Source organism: Drosophila takahashii, chromosome 2L, assembly GCF_030179915.1.
Source record: "Drosophila takahashii strain IR98-3 E-12201 chromosome 2L, DtakHiC1v2, whole genome shotgun sequence".
In the NCBI taxonomy this organism is placed as follows: Eukaryota; Metazoa; Arthropoda; class Insecta; order Diptera; family Drosophilidae; genus Drosophila; species Drosophila takahashii.
Window position 1 is genome coordinate 28,387,052 of NC_091678.1, and position 25,501 is coordinate 28,412,552.

At 37.4% G+C, this 25,501-nt stretch overlaps 1 protein-coding gene across 2 annotated transcripts in view; it reads left to right on the forward strand.

Moving 5' to 3' along the window:
* The window catches only part of LOC138912040 (uncharacterized), a 189,583-nt gene that overhangs the window by 79,565 nt on the left and 84,517 nt on the right, over window positions 1-25,501 (forward strand). Inside the window, exon 3 of one of the 2 annotated variants that reach the window (XR_011417680.1) lies at window positions 21,217-24,311. The exons of the other annotated variant lie outside the window; for it this stretch is intronic. The gene's annotated coding sequence lies outside the window, so the exon portion shown is untranslated. Of the gene's footprint in view, window positions 1-21,216; window positions 24,312-25,501 lie in introns of those variants that run through there. 2 annotated transcript variants of the gene reach the window in all.

Genomic DNA, 25,501 nt, shown 5'->3' on the forward strand with positions numbered 1-25,501 from the left:
TTAAAGTAAAAGTTTATGATTTTTAGCCCTACGCACTTTGGCCACCCCAGGACTGGCCCCTCATGAATTCGCTCACATGTGGGGCGAAACTGTGGCTCATTATGTATTTATGTCAATTTCTGACTCTCCACTACGCCCGTGTGTGCTGGGCCGCAATGACATGTAAAACCTTTTTAGGGGGCCTACGAGTGTGTCTTAGAGGACAACGTCAGTGTGGGCCTTCCCCACCTCGCCAACAAGCATTTGATGGCTTTGGCTTGCTCTCTTTTGGGCCGTATTTAGCGTGTAAATTCACTCTACATTCCCGAGCTGTTACAGTTTTTACTCCTTCAGAAATCTTTAAGGTGTGTGTATAATGCTGTGAGCATTTTTCAGGTATTTTTACTTCACCATTACTTTTTATGCAGTCACAAAAACACACGTGTGTACATTTTTGTTTACAATGGTTATGCTTAGAGTGTTTTTATGCTCTCCGTGATGGTAAGCTGGTGAAAAAAGGGCGTTAGGCAGCGAGGAATATTTCAGTCCGAATATTGTAAAGCTACATATGGGCGGTTCTTTTACATCTGCCACCAAGTAATATGGCACCTTAACTTCATTTAGTTGCTTGTCATCTGGAAAGTCCAACTGGTCCAGAAGGATGGCTTTGCCAAGCTTACAATGAGAAAATGCGTTCATATCTCCTTCACTTCCATACGCTCCAATATAAGTGAATCTGTATTTAGCGTCACTAACAGCAAGAAGAAAACAGTTAGTTAATACCAATAGGAAGATATGTTCAGGTAATTAAAACTACCTTATAGTTAAAGAATACGCTGCCACTTTGAGGTGGGGCCTTAATGGGAACATGTTTCCCGTCAATCGCTCCTACACAGTTAGGAAAATTCCACACATTTTCAAAATCCTCTGAATTTTTTAGCATTGTTTCCTTGGTCCAGGGGGGTACTTCATTTTGAAGTTTCTTGCATATTTCAGTGCACACCACATCAATCAATGAACCTACGCGTTGCTTGCTTATTCGATAAGAAGAAGCAATATCACGTTGAATAGAACCCGAAGCTAGATACCTAGGTTGAAAGTTTAATGAATAGTTCTAGCGATTTGCGGGACAACTTACTCAAGTACTAAGGCCAATTTTTCGTGGGGGCGAATAGAGTCAGAACGAGAAAACATTTTTGGAATAAGAATTGGCTCCAACTTCTTATACAATTCTTTGAAATGGACCAAACTCATATGAAAGTTTTCAAAAAAGGGCGACGGGTTTTGTGTTAAATCTTCAAACTGTGAAATAAGATATTTATAATGTAGTATATTTTGTTTTTTGCAAATCTTACATCTGTTGTAAATCGTCCTTTCTTGAGACGTTCGGCCAAATACGGATTAACCCAACAAGATCTAGGTCGCTTCTTATGGTCTTTGTCCTTGATAACTAATGCTGTAACAACAGTACACTCAAAAAAAAATTTTAGAAAATCGCCTATGGATTTGCTTTACTGGCGATTTTTTTCTATATTTCTGGAATATTTCTTGAATTTAATGACTTTTGATTAATTGGAAGAAAATTTTCTTTACCAGTAGAAAATTTTTTTATTTTAAAGAAAAAAATCGCCAGTGAAGCAAATCCATAGGCGATTTTCTAAAATTCAGGGCGATTCATTTTCTGAGTGTAGCTATTACAGCATTCATTTCTATTCCTTTTAGAAGTACAATATGCATTTTATTAGTTTTTTAGAATTTTTAGTTTTTGTTCAAGCTAATGTGACCGTATATTTAGACGCGGGTAATACCACATTATTCAACACCGGATCCTCAAGAAATAATTGGCTGCGTTCAGCAGAACAACATGACCACTGATCACTGATGGATCAGTAATCAGTAATAAAGTTTGTTCTGCTGAACGCTCATGATACATTTCGACGACGTGAAAGTAAAATATATAACAAATATTGCGCGTGAAATTTGAAAATATATGTATATGTATATATATAATAAATCTACAAAGATTTTTATAGTCCATCGTAACCTTAAAATTGGTCCATAAGACCTAAAATTTAGGAAAAGTTTGAAATTGATTTTTACTCACAATTTAATACAAATAATTCTTAGTATTATTGAAAAAATTATTATTTTTTTAAGTTTAATACATAAACATTTTTTTAGACTTAGCTTAAAGCTACTGAAGAAGAAGTTTAAATATATAAAATCAATAGCAACGTGGACTATTTTCCCACTTTTAAGGCAGCGCACTATGGGGAATTTGACGACTTTTTTTGGCCAATATTAATAACTCCCTCAATTTTAAAGATATTAAAGTAAAACTTTAGCAATCGTTATTATTTATCACACCGCATATTCTTCTTGGACGTTGATGCACTATGGTCAGTACAAACAAGTGGCCCTTACGACACGAAGCAAAACTTGTTACGCGCGGAGCCCTAAACCGTTTTGGGCTCGTAAGCGGAATCGCGGAAATGGAAAAAATACGATCTAACAATAGACAGTTTAAAATTAATGCACACAAAGAATTTATAAATTATTTGAAGACAGAAAATACATAAGATTATTATAATTAGTAGCATTGGGGGTATCAAACAGTAAGACGTGGCCCAGTGAATTATGTTAGTATATGAAATAGCCTATAAAAGGCCTTCAATTTCTAGCGATCCGGCAACGTCGATCATTTTTTACAGAGTTACCATATTGCTTATCACCAAATCACGCTTTTGGGCTGAAATCATAGTCAACTTTCGTGTGTTGCCGAATTCACGAAATGGCGTTTATACAAGCACGAATCGGCCGAAAGCGTGAAATGATAGCGTGAATTCGGCATCGCACTATGGGGAAAAAGTCCGTTTTTTTGGCATAAACGCAAAAAATAAAAGTTACTAATTTAAAAAACAAATATTTTATTTTAATAGTAAAACGGTTAAACTTATTAGAACAATTTAAAAAAAAATTTTACGTGCCACCGATAATTTGTTGTAGCCTATCAAAGTCTATCGATTAACGTGCTCATCTCTAAGAAAAAAGCGCGCTAATTTTACTCCAAAGTTTCCCATCGTCGTGCAAAGTGTTCAGAGGGCGAAAAAATAAACAAAAATATGGAAAATTTACGTCAAGGTATGCTTAAATACTTCTCAAAACAAATTGTGTTGTAACTGTTTGCATTGTCCTGTTGTTTAATGTCTTGTGTATGTCTCTTTTAGCCGAAAACTAACAAAAGTTATTGTGTTCTGTTAAGCTTTAGTTAAGAATCTACGCCGATCGACGCAAGGTTGTAATATAAATGTATTAACAAAATGATAAAGAAACAGGTGTTATCATTGCTTTTTGCCCGTTTTTGCCCCTTTTTCAATAAATCACTGTTTAGCTGCATATGAATTCCGATGTTACAAACGATATTGAAAGTACGGAGGAAGACGAAGATGGTGAAATCAATTTCTTTGATTTGGATAGTGTTTATTTGGAAGCAGAACCTGAAGAAGAATGATTGAAGTTGGTGTCTAGGTATGGCAAACACACCATAACACAAACCCAATTTTTTAACTTTCTTGCTTGTTTCAGAGAGTTTCGATGGAGAATAATTAAATTTTATTTTATTAATATTATATCTTACATAAGTTATCTATATAAAAATGTTTTTTATTAATAAAAAAAATATTCTTACAAATTTTTAGGGGGTTGACCATAATGGGGAGGTGGTGGGTGGGTGGCTGTGGGTGGTGTTTTTACAACCGTAAGGTTTTTTCAAAAAATGGAAAAAACCGAAATTCTATTTGTGCATAAGGAGTATATATTATAATTTTCAAGGCCCTATCTTTAAAACTAGAGTTTATGCCAAAAAAACGGAATTTTTCCCCATAGTGCATCGTATAAACACAGTAATAGTAATAGTCGTCACACAGAACAAGAAAAGGATCATGCAGGGCATAATTAGATCTACATATTGGCAGGGACAACGGACGAAAACGGCGAACTGTTCAACAGGGTACATTCCAGTTAAGTGAACTAAGAGGGAAAGGGGAGTCGACATCACCAATAATAAGTTTATGTAAGAACATAACTCCATGACACTTTCTACGATGGTAGAGGGTTGGTAAGTCGGGCAGCCGCAACCTCGCAAGATAAGAGGGCAATCGACTACGTGTGTCCCAGTGTAATCCCCTTCTGCATGAATAACTTTCGGATCAGACAACTATCACTATGGACGGCAGTCCATGTAGTGACGAAGCGCACCAGGAGAGTGTGCGAAGGCGACTACTATTATATAGCCGCAAAATTGAAAATCTGCTGTGATAGTCCGATCGTAATGAGTAATACACCAATCGAAAGGTATTGCAAAAACTTAAAGGATTGCATACCAAGACCTCAAGAAAATCAATTGGTTTGGGAGAGAGAGAGCTGAAAGTGAAATAGTGAAAATTTCGAATTTTGGAGCTGTTGGGGCCGGTGGGGATAAATGCCCCCTCGCAATGTTTTAGTTGTGTTCCTATTGAAAATACCCGTCGAATGAGGGGTCATATGATAAAATCCGACGCTCCGTTCAAAAGTTATAGCCAAAATAAGATTTTCTTCTTCTTCCCAAAATGAAAATTTAATTCTGTTTGTCAGTTTGTCCACTTGTCCAAAATATGTTTTTTTAAGTTCTGAAAATTTGATATGACGTTCATCTCATCGATATAAAAAACTTTTGTTCTACCACTTTTGGAAAAACCCGCTAGCTTAGCGGGAAAACAGCTATAAATAGCTAAAATTCGGAAAGCCGTAACTTCTATACTACTAAAGCTACAGACTTGTGCTGCATCTCGTTTGAAAGGTATTTTTAAATGCTATAAACGCCTTCTATATGCAATTTGTGTAAATGAAATAGTTAAAAAGATATGAACAAAAGAAAATTTGTTTAAACTTTTTTTTTAGCTTTTTTTTAATTTTCTCAAAAACGTCTCTAACGATTTTCCTTACAACTTTAAACTGTATAGCCCTTGAGATTCCTTCAATTTTGGTATATATCATGTTTATGTAAAAAATCGCGTTTAAAAGTTATTCAGAAACGAAAATAGCCACTTTTGCCAGCTCAGAACAACTAACGCTCCCTGAGTATTGAATTTTGTGGGAGGGTATCTACGACTTTTGGAAAAAGGCCGCTACTTTAGCGGGAAAAAGCTAAAAATAGCTAAATTTCGTTAGTTTGTAAGTTCTACACTACTAAAGGTACAGACATGTGCTATACCTCGTTTAAAAGGTATTTTGAAATACTTAAACGCCTTTTTAACTTAATTTGTTTAAATACAATGGTTTACAAATTATGATTGACCAATTTAAATTTAAATGTATATACTAGCTCCTATGAGAGCAAATATAAACAAACAAAAACTTCTGATATCAAATAAAAACACCTCTTAACGAGGTAAAAAGCTAGTGACGATCGCACCTTCAACATACAAAAGTTCTGATATCAACATTTGTGACGAAAAATTATTACACTCGTCATTAAATACACTTTCTAAGATTTTCTCATTCGGCACGCTGCAATAGAAAATACCTATGAAGGTAAAAAGGCTAAAATAGTATGCTAGGGCGGGCCGAATGAGAAAATATTAGAAAGTGTATTTAATGACGAGTGTAATAATTTTTCGTCACAAATGTTGATATCAGAACTATTGTATGTTGATGGTGCGATCGTCACTAGTTTTTTACCTCGTTAAGAGGTGTTTTTATTTGATATCATATAGCTGCCATATGAATGATCAGATCAACTTTGCTATTTTTAGAGATAAATGCATAAAACTTGATAAGTACCGTTTTAATACAGTATTAAAACAAGAGAGAACGCTATAGTCGGGTTCGTGTCCCGACTATTTAATACCCGTCACTCAGCTAAAGAAAGTGGGAACACTGTACTCGGGTTGGTGTCCCGACTAATAATCGTAACTCAGCTAAAGGGAGTGCGAGGGAGATAGATATAGAAATTTTGATTGCGTATAACTTTTTAATGAATGGTCCGATTTTAAAAATCTTCTACATTTCGATAGGTATAAATATGCACAACAAAATGGCTTTATACTTCTCGGAAATGTTTAAAGATGTGGGCGCAGGACCCATTTTAAAATAGTTAGTGGGCGATTGTGGGCGTTAGAGGGGGCGTGGCGCTTATCTGAAATAAACTTGCGCTGCGTAGGAAGTCAAAGAATATGTGTGGGAAGTCTCAACCTTCTAGCTTTTGTAGTTTCCGAGATCTCAGCGTTCATACAGACAGACAGACGGACAGACGGACATGGCTAGATCGACTCGGCTAGTGATCCTGATCAAGAATATATATAGTTTATAGGGTCGGAAACGCTTCCTTCTACCTGTTACATACTTTTTCACGAATCTAATATACCCTTTTACTCTACGAGTAACGGGTATAATTACATAACAAATTTTGTTAAAATCGGAATAATATTTCTTTTAGTTTCATAGAACCGAAAATTCTCAGAGCTTACATGCCGTTTCTTTCATTTTTGATTCAGGTATAGCTTTATTTTTCTTTTTAAAACCTCTTAAATCCGTTTTTATTGTCAAATGGTATCGATAAATGTTTTTGCCTTACTTTGTATCTCTATTTAAAAATTGGTTTTCTTTAAAAATATTCGTGTTAGACCGGTCACAAAAATAATCGATTACAAGAAAACCACGATTAATTTAGATTGTTTAATCACGTAAATACTTAGTGCACACTACCATCCTTTGAATTAATTCAAAAAATTCCACTTAAATTGCTTTAAGACTCTTATTTTTAGCAATTAAATAGTCTCAGCATTTCGTCAAATTTCTGAGGAGTAAAAATGCAACATACAGCAGCTGATTTAACAGCAATAAGTTAGCAGAGGCGGCCTCTATTGAAATTCTTGAAACGTAACATTGAAGATTGATCTTCTGTTAAAGTATTCTAGAAAACACATTTTTTGTTTAACGACTAAATAAAAAGGGGTTTTGGCCAAAAAAGTGGTAAAATTCCCCATAGTGCAGCGGTCGGCACACACATACAATAACATTTTGTTTAATATTTGTATGAGTAAATTGCACTGGGCAGATTATCAGAGTGTGTGTGCAGACCGCTGTTCTACAGTTTGCGTGAGCGAACAGCGGGTGGGCAGAACATAACCCTATGATCCTTTAATAGGCCGCTGCCGACCGCTGTTTTAAGGTAATACCAAAGAGTATACATTATACAGAGGGCGCATAGCTCTGACTTTTGTGTTCGCACTTTTGTCGGCAAGGGCACTCAAAAAATTTTTTTTCCTAAATTTTAGAAAATCGCCATAAAATGAAATTTTTTCTTAATCTTAGAAAATTTTCTGAATTTTAGAAATGGTTTTCTTGAATCTAGGAAAAAAGACCATAAAAACAGAATTTTATGAAAAACCTTTCTAAAATTTAGAAAAATTATTTTTTTTCTTAAATCAATGGTGTTTTTTCCTAGTTTGCTCTCCAAAAGTTTTCCTAAATTAATGGCGATTTCGCCATTAAATTAAGAAAAAATGTACTTCAGCCCTTCCTATAATCTAGAAAGTCGCCATAAAAAATACGGTAAATTTTTGTAAATTTTAAGAATTTTTCTGAATTAAAAAAAAATGTTTTCTTGAAAACAAAAAAGTAGAATTAGAAAATCACCATAGATTTAAGAAAAACTTTTTGTATTTCTTTTATGCTACTCACTCTTTCTTTGAAACGAAAAAGAAGAAGACAAGGGGTTAGTCCGCGGCGCGTTGCGACGACAGTTTTGGCGTATGTATGTATATGTTTATGTGTGTTTGTGCGTATGATCGAGAATTTTCTTGTGCGTAGCTGTAACCTTTATTGCGTTGTTGTTTTGGAAATGCAGTCTCTCGCGAGAGAGTTGCTTGCGTTGCGCTGCATTTTGAACCCTTGTGGTCAGTTTTGGATGAGCATTCGAAGTAACAAGTTTGTGTTGAGCCTATTTAAGAAAGTTAAAGTGCGATCCCTCAAAGATGCCATTTATAGGTAAGAAATTGAATTAAATTGAAATATAAATTGGTAAGTGTGTTAAAATTTATGGTAAGCAAAGGGCATACTATTTTAATAGATTTGGCTATTAATAATATTGCAGGCCGAAATACCATCCTTCTCTAATATTAATTTTTATTTTCGATTGCAGGAATAATTTCAATTTCAGGTATTGTTGATAATTTGGCAGTAAGTAAATTTTAATAATAGGTAATATATTAAATACCTACTTTATATTAATATTAATAATTTTTATCTTTTTTGTTTTCTTTTCTTTTTTCTTTTTTGTTTAGGAAATATTTATAATGTAATTTTTATCTTTTTTTGTTTTCTTTTCTCTTTTTTCTTTAGGAAATATTTATTATCTTATTTTTATCTTTTTTGTTTTGTTTTCCTTTTTTGTTTAGGAATTATTATTAATTTTCTTTTCGTCCTTTTTATTTTCTTTTCGATTTGTTGTTTAGGAAATAAATTAGTAAATTAAATATGTTTACATTTTATTAAATTAAATAAAATTTTCTGAAAATAAAGAAAGTCATTTCTTATTTTAAGAAAAAAAATTCTATTTTCAAGAAAAGTACTTTCTGGATTTAATTAAATTTTTCGCAATTTTATGGCAATTTTTCTTGATTTTAGAAAAGTATTTCTGCTTTTCAGAAATTTTTTTCTAAATTTTAGAAAATTCCTTTCTAAAAAATACGGTAAATCGCCATCGACTGAAATTCATGGCGAATTTCTTGACTTAATGGCGATTTCGGGCTGTTTTTTTTTTGAGTTGGGAAAAGGCGAATGAGCTTGTTCTATTTTTAGGTTTCGTTTATTGCCCACCGGGAAAATTCCTCTGGAAAATAACATATTTTCATGAGGTTTCTCCATACAAGCGGAAGGGACAACACCTCATTCACCCCTTACATTTCTTCCATCTCTGCCCACCGGGAAAATTCCTCTGGAAAATAACATATTTTCAAGAGGTTTCTCCATACAAGCGGAAGGGACAAAACCTCATTCATACACGGGGGTGACACAAAAAGTAAGGGGGAAATGAGGTTTCTATCTGGATCTCTGGCAGTAGAATGCAGGACAAAATGCACTGGTTTTTCGACTTCCCGCATTATAGATTTTCCACGCGTACCCAGTTATGGTTTTCCTCCACTTGCAATATATGCTTTTCTACACCCTCCCAGTTTTGGTTTTTCCAGACCCTCGCAGTTTTGGTTTTGCACTGCTTTGCAGTTTTGGTTTTGCACTGCTTTGCAGTATCTGATTTTCCACAATAAAAATCTTTTTTTTTTGTAATATTTGTTTGTGTATTTATTTTTAATATTTACAATCGAAGCATTGGAACTAAAAATTTTTAATGCCTGAAGCATTCCCGGTTTTTGCTTGGCCGAATGCAGTTCTTAGGTATCCATTTCTTGTCTGTCTTCTGAAAATATCTAAAATAATTAGATATGAATGTAAGACCAGAAATAATAATAAGAGTAATTACCATTATTACGTCTCCGCACAAAAGTAAAGGATCTCTCCAGAAATTATGGCCGATCATTTTCCCTCTGATCAGCTGTTATTTGTCGTGTATCTATATCAAAAACTATGAGAAGAAAAAATAAAATATGACAAACACAGGCGCAACACTTCTGGTCCCAAGAAGTCTCAGTCGGCCTGGTCGAAATAAATGTAATATTTTAATTAAGTTAAACAACTAAGTTAGTAATGAAGTACTAGTTATACAACCATTTAATGAACATCTCACACCATTTACCACTGATAAGGATTAAAAACATTTCAAGTGTCACTGAAATGCAGAATTTGTGTTAGAGATAGCAATAGGAGGCGTATATTTATTAATGGCGAAAATATCTGTGGTACTAACCTTTGTAACGCTGAAATAAAGATATTCAAACAACAATATTTCTGTTATCACTTACCTTTTTCTTGTTTTTTAGAATTAACTGAACGATTTTTCACTTTTTTTGACGAAATGTAATATGATGTGACCCTGCATCATATACTTGATAATACCAAAATGAAATGCAGATAAATTTGGTGTTGATTTCGTTGTAAAGTAGCTTCACACTTTGGCGCCAAATAAATATTTCGTTTAAACAATACTTTTCAGGGACCGTAATCATTAAAGGTTACGTATATTATAGGTATATTAGGCATTTTTCATGTTATCAATACTACCAAGACGAATTTTTATATTTTAACAACACTTAAAAATGGCTTAGGCCTCGATCTGACGATCAAATTATTTTATTTTACAGAAAATGTTTAAAAATGTTAAAAACAATAATAGTTTTCTTTGTAATTTAATGTAATTCCTTAATAAATGTGGTCAAATATTTTAATCGTCTTACCGTGGCTTTTCTCTATAATTTTGTTGAATCCCACATTCATTCTTATTATTATTTGTAAAAATTTTGAGTAAAATAAATTAATATTATGATTATAGACATTATGATAATAGTTATATTGTTTAATTTATTTGATTAACAATTATTAATATTTTTTTAATATTTTTGAATATTATAAGTTGTTGTTAAAAAATGTTATAATCGTAGTGCCACAGAAATCACACAGCCCATAAGTGGTTTGATATTGATTCTACTCAGAAACCCACCACCATTTAACGCTCAGAAATTATCTATCCCTACACCGCCGCCTGCAAAAAGGAACAGGATTTCAAGAACACAAAAACCAACTTCTCAGTTTCCCGCTGGGATTGTACGGACCAAAAATTAAATTCTTTTCTCACCCCTTAACGTGGTATATTAAAGTATGCAAAAAATGTATGTAAAACCAAAAATTTTTTTTTCGAGATTTAGACCTTGCGAAACGTCTTTAAAGTTTGCATTAAAATTACTCATACGACATGTATAACAGTTCGAATTTGGTCGAACGAAATCGTTCTCCCATTTCTTGTCTTGTCAAATTATGAATTTCGGTGGAATAATTGGTAAAAAAAAATGAGAGCAAAACATCAACTGAATTGTTGATAATATCAACTTGATATCTATGCCACCTTGATCAGAAAAACTTTTTGATCGAAGGCAACAGTGCGTATGGGTGATAAACTTTGAAACCAATTCGCAGACCCCAAAACACGATTTTTAAAAAATTTTCTTTTTTTTCTTTTTTTATACCTTGAATACCACAATGCGCACCGTATAAGCGGGTGAGAGTAGGACCTTAAAAATTTCCATACAAATGTGGACCCGCCAGTGGTGGACTTGCCATATAGGCAATATAGGCAGCTGCCTAGGGCGGCAAATTTTCAGGGGTGGCAAATTTCTAACAGTCGAAAGCGGGCAGATACATACATAGAGGAAAAAAAAATTCAATTTTTTTTATTTCTCAAATTGGTAAAATAACTCATTAAGAATGTGTCACGAAGAAATTCGAACTATTTTGAAAATGATACCAAGATGTCGACACCCACCTTCCTTGCGCAGTAGATATATTTCAAAAAGTTATTTAAAAAATTATTTTTAACTTTGAATAAGTCCACACCGAGAATAAAAACCGTTCTCAATTTTCTTGATTTCAGTGTTTCCATGCTCAAAAGGGAGCCAAGAACGGTTTTATTACAATCAAGAAGACGTTTTCTAGGTTTGAGTCTATTGTTCTATTTAGATGCATTACAAGCCCTGTCCTTTGATATTTTTTATTATAGAATTAACTCGAATGAACTCAGTCAAAACTGTCATTTTGTTTCATTCCAATTCGGGCGATATAGCTTGAATGTTGTGAGACTGAGTATAAGGTGTTCATTCAAATTCACTCAAATTCTATTGAAGTTTCACTCATTCACACTCATTCATAAGGAACATGAATGATTCATAGAGCGATTTGAATGCATTCATGCAGACCTCTAGTTTGAGAGCACTATTTATACCCGTTACTCGTAGAGTAAAAGGGTATATTGTATTCGTGCAAAAGTATGTAACAGTAAGGAAGCGTTTCCGACCCCATAAAGTATATATATTCTTGATCAGGATCACTAGCCGAGTCGATCTAGCCATGTCCGTGTGTCCGTCTGTCTGTCCGTCTGTCTGTCTGTCTGTCTGTCCGTATGAACGCTGAGATCTCGGAAACTATAAAAGCTAGAAGATTGGCATTTTGCATGCAGATTCTAGGAGCTCCTACGCAGCGCAAGTTTATTTCAAAAAGGTGCCACGCCCCCTCTAACGCCCACAAGCCGCCTTTAACGCCCACAGTTTTGAAGATATTATGAAAATAGTAACTGATATGTATTCGCTTCGTCAATACCTATAGATTGGCCAAGTAAAAAATTGCCACGCCCACTCTAACGCCCACAAACCTAATAAACGCTTAAACCTGGCCAGCACCTACATTTCCGCCTTTCATGACCAGTAGTACCAATATCTGGCGGTAGATGGCGCAATACAATATACACTAGCGCCATGTCTTGGAGAAAATCTGCCTTTTTTTCTGTGGTCACTCTAATTTACATTATGTTAATGCAAATTTTAAATTATTTGAAATGGGGCGCGCATTTTGTCTCTTTTCGCTCGCATACGTTTTTCACAAGTGCATTCACCTGCGCTAGAGAGAGACGGAAGATGTGCTAGGCAGAATTGAAAGTTCTAGAAATCCTCTTTTAGAAAGAGATCCCTGGGTAAAAATCGAGCGGGGAAAAACATATAAGAAGGCATATTTCTATTAAGTTCTTTAACTGAGTAACGGGTATCTAATAGTCGAGGCACTCGACTATAGCGTTCTCTCTTGTTTTGAAATAAGTATTCTCAATTTCAGTAAAAGTGTTCTTGGTTTCAAGAAGAAAAATTCTCGGATTCAAGCATAGGCGTTACCGTTTTCAACAGTAAGCGCTCTCGTTTTCAAGAGTAAATCGTTAGCGGTTTTTTCTTTTACGTTTGAACTTGTTTAAACTAACAAAAAGCATTCTGCCACGAAAGAAAATATTGTTGTAATGCTAGGTTCTGGTACTATTTTGGGCTCGGGGGTACGAGGTTCATATCCAGCTCAGAACACAATTTTCTTTTTTTGTAATTAGTAACATAACAACTGTTATTGTACATTATTAATCTATTAACCGTTAAGGAAATGTTAAATGTGCATTTTGAAATCTTGTTACTTACTCTACCTTAACCGGTTTTCGAACCGGACGAGCATTTAGTGAGATCCAAAGTGTACTTTGGAAACTTGGCGAAAAATTCCAGAAAGAATGTCTTTCATTTTTAATCTCTTTAATTTTTTTTAATCTCTGAGACAAAATTGGAGACGATTTCAAGAATGTTCATGCTCATTAAACGAAATCGAGAATAATGTTGCTTCAAACAAGAAAGGAAGCTAGCTTCGGCAAACCGAAGCTTATATACCCTTGCAGATCATTCTATTAATTTACAAATCGCAAAAATGTTAAATTTCTTATTATTTCACATTAATTTTTCGATCGTTTCTATCACAGCTATATGATATAGTAGTTCGATCTTTTAAAAATTAAAATCGAAATTCGGAAATATTTCAAAATAGTCATATCCCAGAGAAGAAGGGAATGTAATAAAAACCAACAAAGATATAATTTTTTCCCATTAATTTCCATTTAATTTTTCGACCGTTCCTATGGCAGCTATATGATATAGTGATCCGATTTAAAAAAAACAAAAAAACCGAAATTCAGAAATATATAGAAAAAAATATTCCCAAGAGTAGAAGGTAAAATTAAAAAAAACACCGGAGCTAGAATTTTTTTACGTTTTTTTTTTTTGATCCTTCCTATGGGAGCTATAAGATATAGTTGTCCGATCCGGTTGGTTCCGACATATATACTACCTGCAATAGAAATACGACTTCTACGAAAGTTTCATCCCCATAGCTTTAAAACTGAGAGACTAGTTTGCGTAGAAACGGACGGACAGACGGACGGACAGACGGACGGACAGACGGACAGACGGACGGACAGACGGACATGGCTAGATCGACTCGTCTTGTGATGCTGATCAAGAATATATATACTTTATGGGGTCGGAAATGTCTCCTTCACTGCGTTGCAAACTTCTGACTGAAATCATAATACCCTCTGCAAGGGTATAAAAACACAATTAAGAGCACTTTACGCTTGATTTCAAGAATACTTGTGCTCAAAATCTCGTTCTCAAGATTTCTCAGTGCACAACAAGAAATTTTGAGACATTCTTTGTAAGTTAGGCTCAGTAAGTTTCTACATTACTTCTTACCAAAATAAACTTAGTTTTATGATAATCGAATCTACACAGCGACCTGTAGGCGATCCGCAGCTGGCCTACTTTTTATACCCGTTACTCGTAGAGTAAAAGGGTATATTGTATTCGTGCAAAAGTATGTAACAGCTAGAAGGAAGCATTTCCGACCCTATAAAGTATATATATTCTTGATCAGGGTCACTAGCCGAGTCGATATTGCCATGTCCGTCTGTCTGTCTGTCTGTCCGTCCGTATGAACGCTGAGATTTCGGAAACTATAAAAGCTAGAAGATTGACATTTTGCATGCTTTTTTTGATATGCATAACAAATATTTATTGAAGAGTGTTATGTGAAACTCAATTCACTTTCACCCATGAAAAAAAAATAAAAATTAACAAAAAGTGAATAAAAAGATTGGTTACAAAAGTTTAGCAGTGTTGCAGTCTAGGCGTCTAAGTCTGGAATGAGTTTCCCACAAGCGTGCCGTCCAAGTATCCAATTGTCAGATGGGTGCAATCTTTTTAGTCTTCTTCTGTTCATAGGTCTGGAAAGTGTGAGGGCAAGTCTGTTTGTGTGGGAGATGAGTCTTGATCTGTAGCGAGTGGCAGAATTGGTGATAGATTTACAAACAGGATTAATTTTGAGATCTCGAAAAATAGTAGTGTTTCTTGTATAATATGGGGCGTTTATCATATGTCTTAAAATTTTGGATTGGCAGGATTCAACTCTTTTTATAGAAGTGTTACAGGCAGTGCCCCAGAAGTGTATACCCCAATGTAAACTAGGCATCAAGGTTGCTTTGAAGAGCCGGGTTTTCGCCGTGATCGATAGTCCACTGCCCGGACGAAGAAGCCATCTCATTTTCCCCGCTTTTTGCCTTACTGAAGCGCAGGTTGCCACAATGTGCTGCTTCCAGGTAAGCCGCCTGTCCAGAGTGAGCCCAAGGTACTTAACCGTGTCCGAGTGCTTTATTGGAGTCCCGTCTAAGGTTAGGCGATAAGTGTTCAGCCTGTTCAATGAAAAGGTGGCATGCTGAGACTTGGCAGGATTAACTGCGATGTTCCACCTCGACGCCCAGGCCTCAAACTCATTTAGCATGTCCTGCACCATATCTGTCGCCTCTCTTCGCAGAGCACTTGTCGCCAGAAATGCTGTGTCATCTGCATAGGTAGCTGTTAAAACATTCCTGCCTCTGGGCGACGGAAGGTCCGAGGTGAATATTGTATACAAGACAGGACCCAGCACACTTCCTTGAGGGACTCCAGCAAGAATAGGCCTTGAGGCAGATTTGGATCCTCGAACATCCACCTGGAAGGTTCTACCAATTAGAAATGAGCGAAGGAGATCAAAGTATGTCAGGGGAAGAATGGGTTTCAGCTTATAGAGCAAGCCACAGTGCCAGACTCGATCGAAGGCTTGCTTGACATCTAGGAATACTGCGCAACAATACTTTTTCGCCTCAAATGCTTTAAGGATATGGTTGACAACCCGATGCATTTGCTCAGCAGCGTTATGCAGACTCCTGAAACCAAACTGATGATTTGGAATTGCATTCTGAAACACATGAACACTAAAAAGCCTTTTTAGTAAGATTCGCTCAAAAATCTTAGAGAAGGTTGGCAATAGGCTTATAGGCCGAAAAGAATCTGCACAGCGGGGAGAGACGCCTTTCTTGGGGATCATAACAACATTCGCATGCTTCCACTGCTCCGGATAATATGAAAGAACAATCATAGCATTAAAGATACGCGTAAGGAACGAAATAGCTGCTACTGGCAAAGCTTTAACTACTTTTCCGTCAATGCTGTCATGGCCAGGGGCTTTGTTCATCTTCAGTCGCTTTATTTGGTCTTTAACTTCTTCTGCTTCAATAGGTAAAATTTGAGAAGCTAGACCAGAGGGAACATCATCAAAGGCTTCTGTAATAGCAGTCTCTTCATCTGTGGCCAAATCAAAAGGCTTAAATCTTTCTTCCAAAGAATCAGCGAATTCCTTAGCTATTTCATCATCTTTATTTGCCCAGGTACCGTCCGATCGAAGCAAGGGAAACTTCTGGAGAGGCTGCCGTTTAAGCCCGCGAGTGCATTTCCACAGTTCAAAGCCTCGATCAGCATCCGGATCGATAGCACTAAGTTTCCGGACAAAAAATTCGGACTTAGCATCATAAAGTGCTTTTCTTAATAGAGTATCAGCTCTTTTAAATATTGCTAAATCTTGTGGATGACGCGTTTGCATCCAGCGTCGCCGGAGTGATCTCTTCTGCCTAACCAGCGCCGTTACTCTGGTGTTTGAAAGGGCATTATTTGGCTGTGGAACAGCAGGGCGATTACCGATAGCAGTGGATGCGGCAGCGGCAGATTGAATCTTTAGAGTAAGGTCACTAACAGCTGTATCAATATCCAGAGGACAGTTCAGATCAGCAGATTCATCATTCTCAATAAGGATTGTAAGGTGATCCCTAAAACGTCCAATGTTAGCCCGACGAGACAGCAGCCTTGGTGTTGTAAGTCGGGGTGAAGTAGAAGCGCATAAAAGTATTTCAAGCGGAATGTGATCAGAACTAAGTTCATGAGATTCATGTACAGTCAGAAAGTTGGACGAGATACCCTTATAAATAGCAAAATCGATTGCCGTTGGATTTCGCCTTGCATCAGAAGGAAAGTGAGTTGGTCCTCCTGTAGCTAAGACTTGCAGACTTGAAGACGTAATAAAATCTAAAAGCTGAACACCTCTGGGTGAAGAGCGGATACAACCCCAAAATTGATTGTGAGCATTCCAGTCGCCAGCTATGATAAAACGGTTTGAAAATTCGCTAAAAAGTTGTCCAAAATCTTGAGCAGTCCATAAAAAGGAGGGGGGGCAGTAAATAGAAGCAATCACGATGTCTCCCAAGTCCGTGCTTAAGGTAATTGCAGCAGTTTGACATTTTACAGTAGAGTTGGTACTGTAAGGGGAGTACTGCAAGTGAGAGCGGATTAAAATAGCAGCACCTCCTCGAAGACGGTCAGAGGGATGATTAGCCGTCAATAAATCATATCCAAAAATTCTGAAATGTGAGCGGCTGTTAAAATGCGTTTCGTTAATTAGCATCACGTCAATTGAATTAGCCGTAAGATAGTGCTCTAACTCGAGATTTTTGCCAGTGACACCATTGGCGTTCCAAAATGATAAACGAATGCCTAAACTAGACATGTCTCCTGATCTTAGACGCATCAGAAGGCGAACTGCCGGTAAACTGGTTCATAAGAAGTTCCATCATTTTCAACATCATTGACATCATCTGGTCAATACGGGAGATAAGTATTTCAAAGCCAGCACTAGGCGGAGGAGGCTCAGTAACGCGTTGCATGGGCTTGGAAGTGCTAGATCCAATAGCCGGGGAAGGTAAAGCTGGGCCCCAAGCACTTTGGGCAGGAAGAGGGGCAGGTACAAATTTATTTGATGGTTGTTTTTTTATTGTTCCCGATTTGCGACGAGCAATTGCTTCTAGAAAAGCTGGACATTTGCGGTATCCTGCACTGTGGTTAAAACCGCAATTAATGCACTTAAATTGATCCTGAGACGTAGCAGGGCAAACAGGACTTCGAGACTCATGATCACCACCACATTTTGCACATTTGGGAGGTATGAAACAGTATGTTTTTGTGTGTCCAAACTCCTGGCAGTTATAACATCTAACAACTTCATCTCGGCGTTCAGGAGGGACGATAGTAATTGACTGATAAGCCAATGATTTAATGTCATAGACTTTGACATTATTTGTCGATGACTCTAGCTCAACAAAGAAAATATTGGGCCTGTGACCATTGTTCTTACCCGGGGGATTATAAACATTGCGGACAACGTGCCCAGCGGCGCCTAAATCAGCTTTAATATCTTCAGGATCCGTAGACGAATGTAGGCCTTTGACGACAATCCTGAAAGATCGATCACTTTTCAATTGCCAAGAATTAAACGGAATATTATTACTCCACAAAAGTTGTTGAACTAATTTGTATGTATCACCATCGAAAGGAGATACCCTCACTGTAGCAGGTCCAGTAATCTTAAATCTTATATTGGTTGTGGTGGCCTTGATCAGATTCATAAGTTGCTTGACATCAGTAACACCCTTTATCACAAAGGCGGGCGGACGTGGTTCAGATTTGGGTGCTTTAGACGACGGAATAGGAGTACCAGGAATACCCTTTGACTTTTGGGAAATTCCACCACTATTGCTAGAAGTTATTGTACTCTTACTAGTCACAGGGGGCTGGCAGGAGTTTAGGGGCTCCGATGGAGGAGACTGGGTGTCTATACGATCATTAGGGAGTGGGTTTTCAATGTCTTCATCCGATAAGAGGGCAAAGTTGTTTCCATGACCTGAATATTTTTCACCAGGAGAGTCCGAGTCCTCTGATCCAAATATTTCCAAGTGAACCTTGCGTTTAAGATTACGAAAGCGCTTAATAACTGGTCCAAATGAAGCATCCTTACTGTGGTTAGGGTCAAGCTTGTTTCGCTTTCTTATGCGTTTGACGGATTCGCAACGCAACTGGTCCGCCACTTCCTGACTGACGAATTGTAGATTTGAAGTAGTGGAATGTCCAGGTGTGCTTGCATCGTGTATTCCTTCATTAAAATTATCAAATTCATGTTGAGAAGCAAAATCTTTCTCAGTATTAAGCAAAGTATCCGCCGAAGCTTCCAGAACGTCTTTCAAATTGTCTAGCGATGAATATGAAGTATCAGCAATAGATAAATTGCGTTCAAGATCAAATTTCTGTGATCTAGCTTCCTTGGACCTGACGGAGGTCACCCTTACACCACGACCTCTAGACGACCTTGAAAACTCCTTGCTAGTACTGGCATTTGAATTATCAGTTATAAATAAATTGGGAGACGAAGAACCATCGCAACTATCCACATTCATAACATGATCACATAGAGGGACATTAATATCTTGATCAGCGGCAGACATGATGACGACCAGCAGGGCGGCCGGCCAGCCAATGCAGGCGAGGCCGGCAAACGCGATGCGTTAATGAAGTCCAAGTACGAAAGCACAAGTCACACGACGTGAAGTCCAAACAGAACCAAGAGATAAAAAGAAATAAATAAAACGAATTTTTATAAAATTTTTTGAAACACGGGATCCCGAGATAAACACAACCGGTTAGCTTGACATTAAAGTCGGAACTGCACATTTTGCATGCAGATTTAAGGAGTTCCGACGCAGCGCAAGTTTGTTTCAAAAGGGTGCAACGCCCCCTCTAACGCCCACAATCGCTTACATATATACAATTTTAAAAATTTCAAAATTTCGGAAAGTAAAAATGCAGTTTTATTGTGTTTATCAATACCTATCGAAATTTTTAAATCGGACCATTCGTTAAAAAGTTACGGCGGATCAAAGTTTTTATCTTCATCTCCTTCGCACTCCCTTTAGCTGAGTAACGGGTATCTAATAGTGGGGGCACCCGACTATAGCGTTCTCTCTTGTTTAAAATCTAAACTGACAAAAAAGTTCCAAAGCCGCCATTTTGTAAGATAACAAAAATACACATATAATCAACATAATCCCTTGGTTAAAAAAAAGAAGAATGTGAAAAATGTCAGTTTTTTATGTACCACCAACACTACATAAAATACTTAGGCGAAAATTAGGCTGCGGTCTAGGGCGGCAAAATCAAAACTGGCGGCGAATTGTCTTAGTCCGCCCCTGGGACTCGCCTATTGTACACGTACAGAAGTGTGGAAAAAACAAAATATATGTACAGTGTACATTAGGGCGGTCCACATTTGTATGGAAATTTTTAAGGTGCTACTCTCACCCGCTTATACGGTGCGCAATGTGGTATTCAAGGTATACCAAAAGAAATTTTTTTTAAAAATCGTGTTTTAGGGTCTGCGAATTGGTTTCAAAGTTTATCACCCATACGCACTGTTGCCTTTGATCAAAAAGTTTTTCTGATCAAGGTGGCATAGATATCAACAATTCAGTTGATGTTTTGCTCTAATTTTTTTAACCAATTATTCCACCGAAATTCATAATTTGACAAGACAAGAAATGGGAGAACGATTTCGTTCGACCAAATTCGAACTGTTATACATGTCGTATGAGTAATTTTAAAGCAAACTTTGAAGACGTTTCGCAAGGTCTAAATCTCGAAAAAAAAATTTTTGTTTTTACATACATTTTTTGCATACTTTAATATACCATGTTAAGGGGTGAGAAAAGAATTTCATTTTTTGGACCGCCCTAGTGTACATATATTGCCACACAAAAAAAAAAAAAGAATAAGTGGGTCAAGCTCCTGTACATCAAGGCCCGATTCAATTCAGGCAGAAAAAAAAGAAGATGAAAAATACAGATCACGCCACGAAAAAATTAGGTGGGTGAAGCAAATGAGAGAGTGGATTAAATTCCTGCCAATCTAAAGAGAGCAAAAGCAAATGCAAAAAGCTAACGCAAGAAAGCGGATTAAATTCTGGAAAAAAACAAAACTTAAGCGAGCGTGGGCGATTAAAAAAAAACAAGAGAGAACGCTAAAGTTGGGTTGGTGTCCCGACTATCTAATACGCGTCACTCGCCTAAAGGGAGTGCGAGTGAGATGCATACATACAGACACATTTTAAAATCGTTAGTGGGCGATTTAGGGCGTTAGAGGGGGAGTGGCGCTCGGCTGCAATAAACTAGACAGACGGACAGACGAACATGGCTATATCGACTAGCCTAGTGACCCTGATCAAGAATATATATACTTTATGGGGTCGGAAACGCTTCCTTCTAGCTGTTACATACTTTTGCACGAATACAATATACCCTTTTACTCTACGAGTAACGGGTATAATAAAAGAATCGAAAGAAAGCATGTAAGAGAGCATGTTTTAAAGTATTGTGGGGATAAAACAACATGTATAATAACAACGAGCTCGTGTGTATATAATGGGGAGCTGAAAAAAATAAACAAGGGAAATTGACATTTAATTTACTGTTTTGGTGTTTTTGAATTTCAGTAATTTATCGAAATGGCAGAGCTGAAACCATTTCTTTTCCAAACAATTGACAAGGCTTTGTGGAGAAATGAGTGGGAGACATGGCTGCGCTCCTTTACCATTTACATAGAGTCAGAGGAAATAACTTCAGTTTACAAGAAACGCAATAAATTGCTGCACCTTGGTGGACCACAGTTGCAATCGGTGGTGTATAACTTACCCGGTGCACTGGTTACCTTCGACGAGGAAGCCAATAATAATATTTTTACACCGCTAGTGGAGAAACTCAATGAGTACTTTTCCCCACAACGGAACTCGGTTTTCGTGAGGAACCTTTACCGGACTATGTCACCTCTGGAAGGCGAAGGCTTTACCGAATTTCTAATGCGTTTACGTCGACAAGTTGCAGAATGCTCATTCGGTGAAACCAGGAAGGAAATTGAGGAAATCTGTCTCAAAAACAAAATCATAGATGTCTGGGCGCCGATGGACCTAAAAAGGAAGCTCTTGGAGAATGAATATACTCTAAGCGAATTCATCAAGACGTGTCACATCGAAGAGCAAGTTAACGGGCAGACAAGTACGATGGTCCCAGCTGGGCCTCAGAACACAATTCTAAAAATTGTTCATCAAAAGACACGAAACCCTGATACACGGGCAGACTGTGGTCGATGCGGAAGAAAGGGACACCGGGAAGGTTGAAGCTTGTCGACGACCACGCAACCATTTTCAACATGCGCACTACATCATCGAACCAGATCCGTTTTTATGCTTCGGATCAACCTATTAGAATATTGAAGGTATTTGAGGCTCCAATTAGTGTAAAGAGTGGCCCAGAAGTGATTGCTACGTTAAACGTCATAGAAAACAGTAGACAATCATTACTAGGATGTGATACATCTATACAACTCAATGTTTTAAAACTAGGTTTAAACATAAATCGAGTTAAGCAGGTTGGTGCGTTTCCGAAATGGAAAGATGTCCAAATAAGGCTATCGATTGATCCAACGGTGGTGCCTGTCAAGCAGCCCATGAGGCGGGTCCCTACGGCGTTGGAGCACAAGATAAACGCAAAACTGGATGAAGCCCTAAAATTTAATATTATAGAACCGGTGACTGGTCCGAGCTCATGGTATCGCCAATTGTCATCGCATTTAAAGAATGTGGAGATATTCGTATGTGCTTGGACATGCGCAGGGCAAACAAGGCCATAAAGAGGGAAAATTATCCACTTCCTACGTTCGACTCATTGATGACAAAGCTGAAGGACGCGAGATATTTTTCACGACTCGATCTGAAGAACGCCTATCATCAGCTTGAACTTGACGATACAAGCCGGGAGATAACGACATTCATTAAATGCTTTGAACTATATTGACGACGTTATAGTTTTTGGCAACACCCTCGACGACATGGCGCTGAACAAAGTAAAAGATGTTTTTCGTGAACATAATGTGTTACTTAACGAGGAGAAGTGTGTTTGGCGAACCACAAAGCTGAAATTTCTTGGACACATTCTCTCGGAAAAAGGTATTGAGGCAGATCCAGATAAAATTAAGGTAATACAAAATTTTAGAGAACCGAAAAATAAGGAAGAGGTCCGCAGTTTTTAGAATGGTTACGTATATTGGAAAATTTATACCAGATTTGGCTGATACCACAGAGCCATTGAGAGGATTGTTCAAATTGAACGAGAAATTCATTTGTCAGCTGACAGCTGACAACGGACGCCAATTCATAAGCGCAGAATTCAAAGAATTTTGTACAACAAACGGGATTGAGTTACTTACAACTCCTTCATATTGGCCGCAAGCGAACGGCGAGGTGGAGAATATGAACAAATCGCTGGTTAAACGTCTCAAAATCGCATACGCATAAAATTCCCGGCATTGAGGACATCTCAGATCAGATGGTGGACTCGGAGGCTAGAGATAGGGACATGTGCCAGAAAGAAAAGGGAAAGAAGATAGCAGCTGTTAGCTGTAGGTGACAAGGTTCTAATTAAAAATGTTATTTTTCCCCACAAGTAACACCAACTTTCGATCCAACTGTCTACGAGGTGACCAGCAGAGACGGGAATGTAGCCCAGGTATCAGGAAATGGAAAATCGTATACCAGGAACGTAAGTCACCTTAAGAAAGTCGAAAGTCGGTTCAGCCAGAGCAGGACCAATTCCCGGAAAGGACTGATGAATCATCCCCAACTGAACCAAGTGATGGGGAGCCCACCTCACAGATGGCACCAGGAGGACTCAGACTGCGTCTGAAAAAAAAGGGAGAGATGTGGGAACCTACATATGTAAGCTGAGCCGGACTCGAATCTACCACGGGAACCAGAAACTGACCTCGATGCGAGGTGGATCGTGTCGTATGTTGAATTCAAGAGTTAGTTAAAAAGAAACTACGAAAGCGTGCAGTCAGCGACTGAGTTAATAAATATAGATAAACTGAAATTGCGTGTTTTACTCGGCTGTTACAGGTATTACAGGTAATTAAGGGTTAACAAATCTCTCAGTTGTACCCAGACGTACAGTAGGTGCCGCTTCTGGCTCTCAGCTGAGTGAGGTTCAGACTGCTGCTGGGGGGCGTAAGAAACTCTCAGTTGTTCCACATAGGAAGCAACTATTTGTTTCAAGATTTACGCCTGATACCACATCTGAGGATGTTTTGGAATTCATTCGTGAAAAATTCCCATCCGAGGATATTGCGGTTGAACAATTTCGATTTTCATACGCCCGTAGGATATCGTCTTTCAAAATTTTTGCTCCGCCTGATGTGTTTAAAGAACTGCTTTCTGAAAGCTTCTGGCTTAATGATGATCTGGTTATAAAAGATTTTGTTCCTAATAAACCGAGAACAAATAATAGGCCTTCCACGGTGCCAAAAAACTGAAAAGTTTATTATTGGCTTACCAAAATGTTAGAGGACTTAACATGAAGCTACCCAAGCTTTATGCTGACTCCTCGGCATTTACGGACGATATCTTAGCTATTACTAAAACTTGGCTAAACCAGAGATAACAGACTCTGAAGTTCTTGCAAATAATTTTAATACCTACAGAACTGATCGCCTTTACCGTAGGGGGGGCGGCGTTCTAATTGCTGTTACTTCTACCCAAAATTCTGAGAGAATTCACTCTCATGTCCCTAGTGACATTGAATTTGTTAATGTGAAAGTTACCCTCCAATCCTTGTCTATCTTTATTACATGTTCCTATATTCCACCTGGCTCTGACCTTATAATTTATGAGCAACATCTAGCAGCTATTAAATCTATCCTATCCTTTCTTTCCAATAGAGACCTTTTGATTGTTTTGGGTGATTTTAATCTCCCGGATATTTCTTGGTCCCCTCCTACTGACGCACTTGTCGCTCTACCTTTATCCGCCCATGACTTTGTGGATGGCCTTTTAGAATTATTGTTACAGCAAGTTAGCTTTATACGAAATTCATTACATAGACAACTAGATCTTGTGTTTTCTTCAGAGCCGTCTGAAGTCACGGTATCTAGAATTGACGCTCTTGTGGTACCAGAAGACCGATACCATCCAACTATGGAATTGACAATTTGCCTCCCCTACCTTGATACCCTCTCTCCTTTAGTCTCTCCAACTAAAATGAGAAGCTTTCGTAAATGTGACTTTAGTAAACTTAACTTAATGATTTCTCAATATAATTGGACAGAATTTTATAACTGTATGGACATCGAAAGTGCCACTGAACTGTTTTATAGCGTTCTAAACACTTTTTTTAATGAATGCGTTCCTGATAGGCTTCCTCCAAAGCCAAACAGGCCCCCATGGTTTACAAATGAGCTTCAACGACTTAAAAATCTTAAATCAAACACTTATAAAAAGTATAAAAAATCGGGTAGGCCATCCGATTTTTCGAAATATGTGGTGGCTCGATCTGATTTTAACGTTCTTAACAGTCATTGCTATTCTATGTATTTAGATCGCTGTAAATTTGAATTTTCAAATGACCCTAAGCAGTTTTATAACTTTGTCAACGCAAAGCGTAAGTCATCAGCTTTGCCTTCATCGGTTCGATTTAACTCAATGGAGGCATCGACTGACTCTAAAATTGCTGATTTATTCTCTGACTTTTTCCAAACTACTTATAGCTCTTCTTCATGGTCAGAATCAAATTACCGTAATCCCTTAAATAGGGCAAATTGTATTTTTTCCCCTATAATTACCGAAAGTTCTCTCTTAAGAGATTTAACACCAACAACGCCAACTTATTTTCCCGGTCCTGATGGACTTCCTGGGTGTGTGCTTAAGTTTTGTGCATCAACCATCTGCAAAC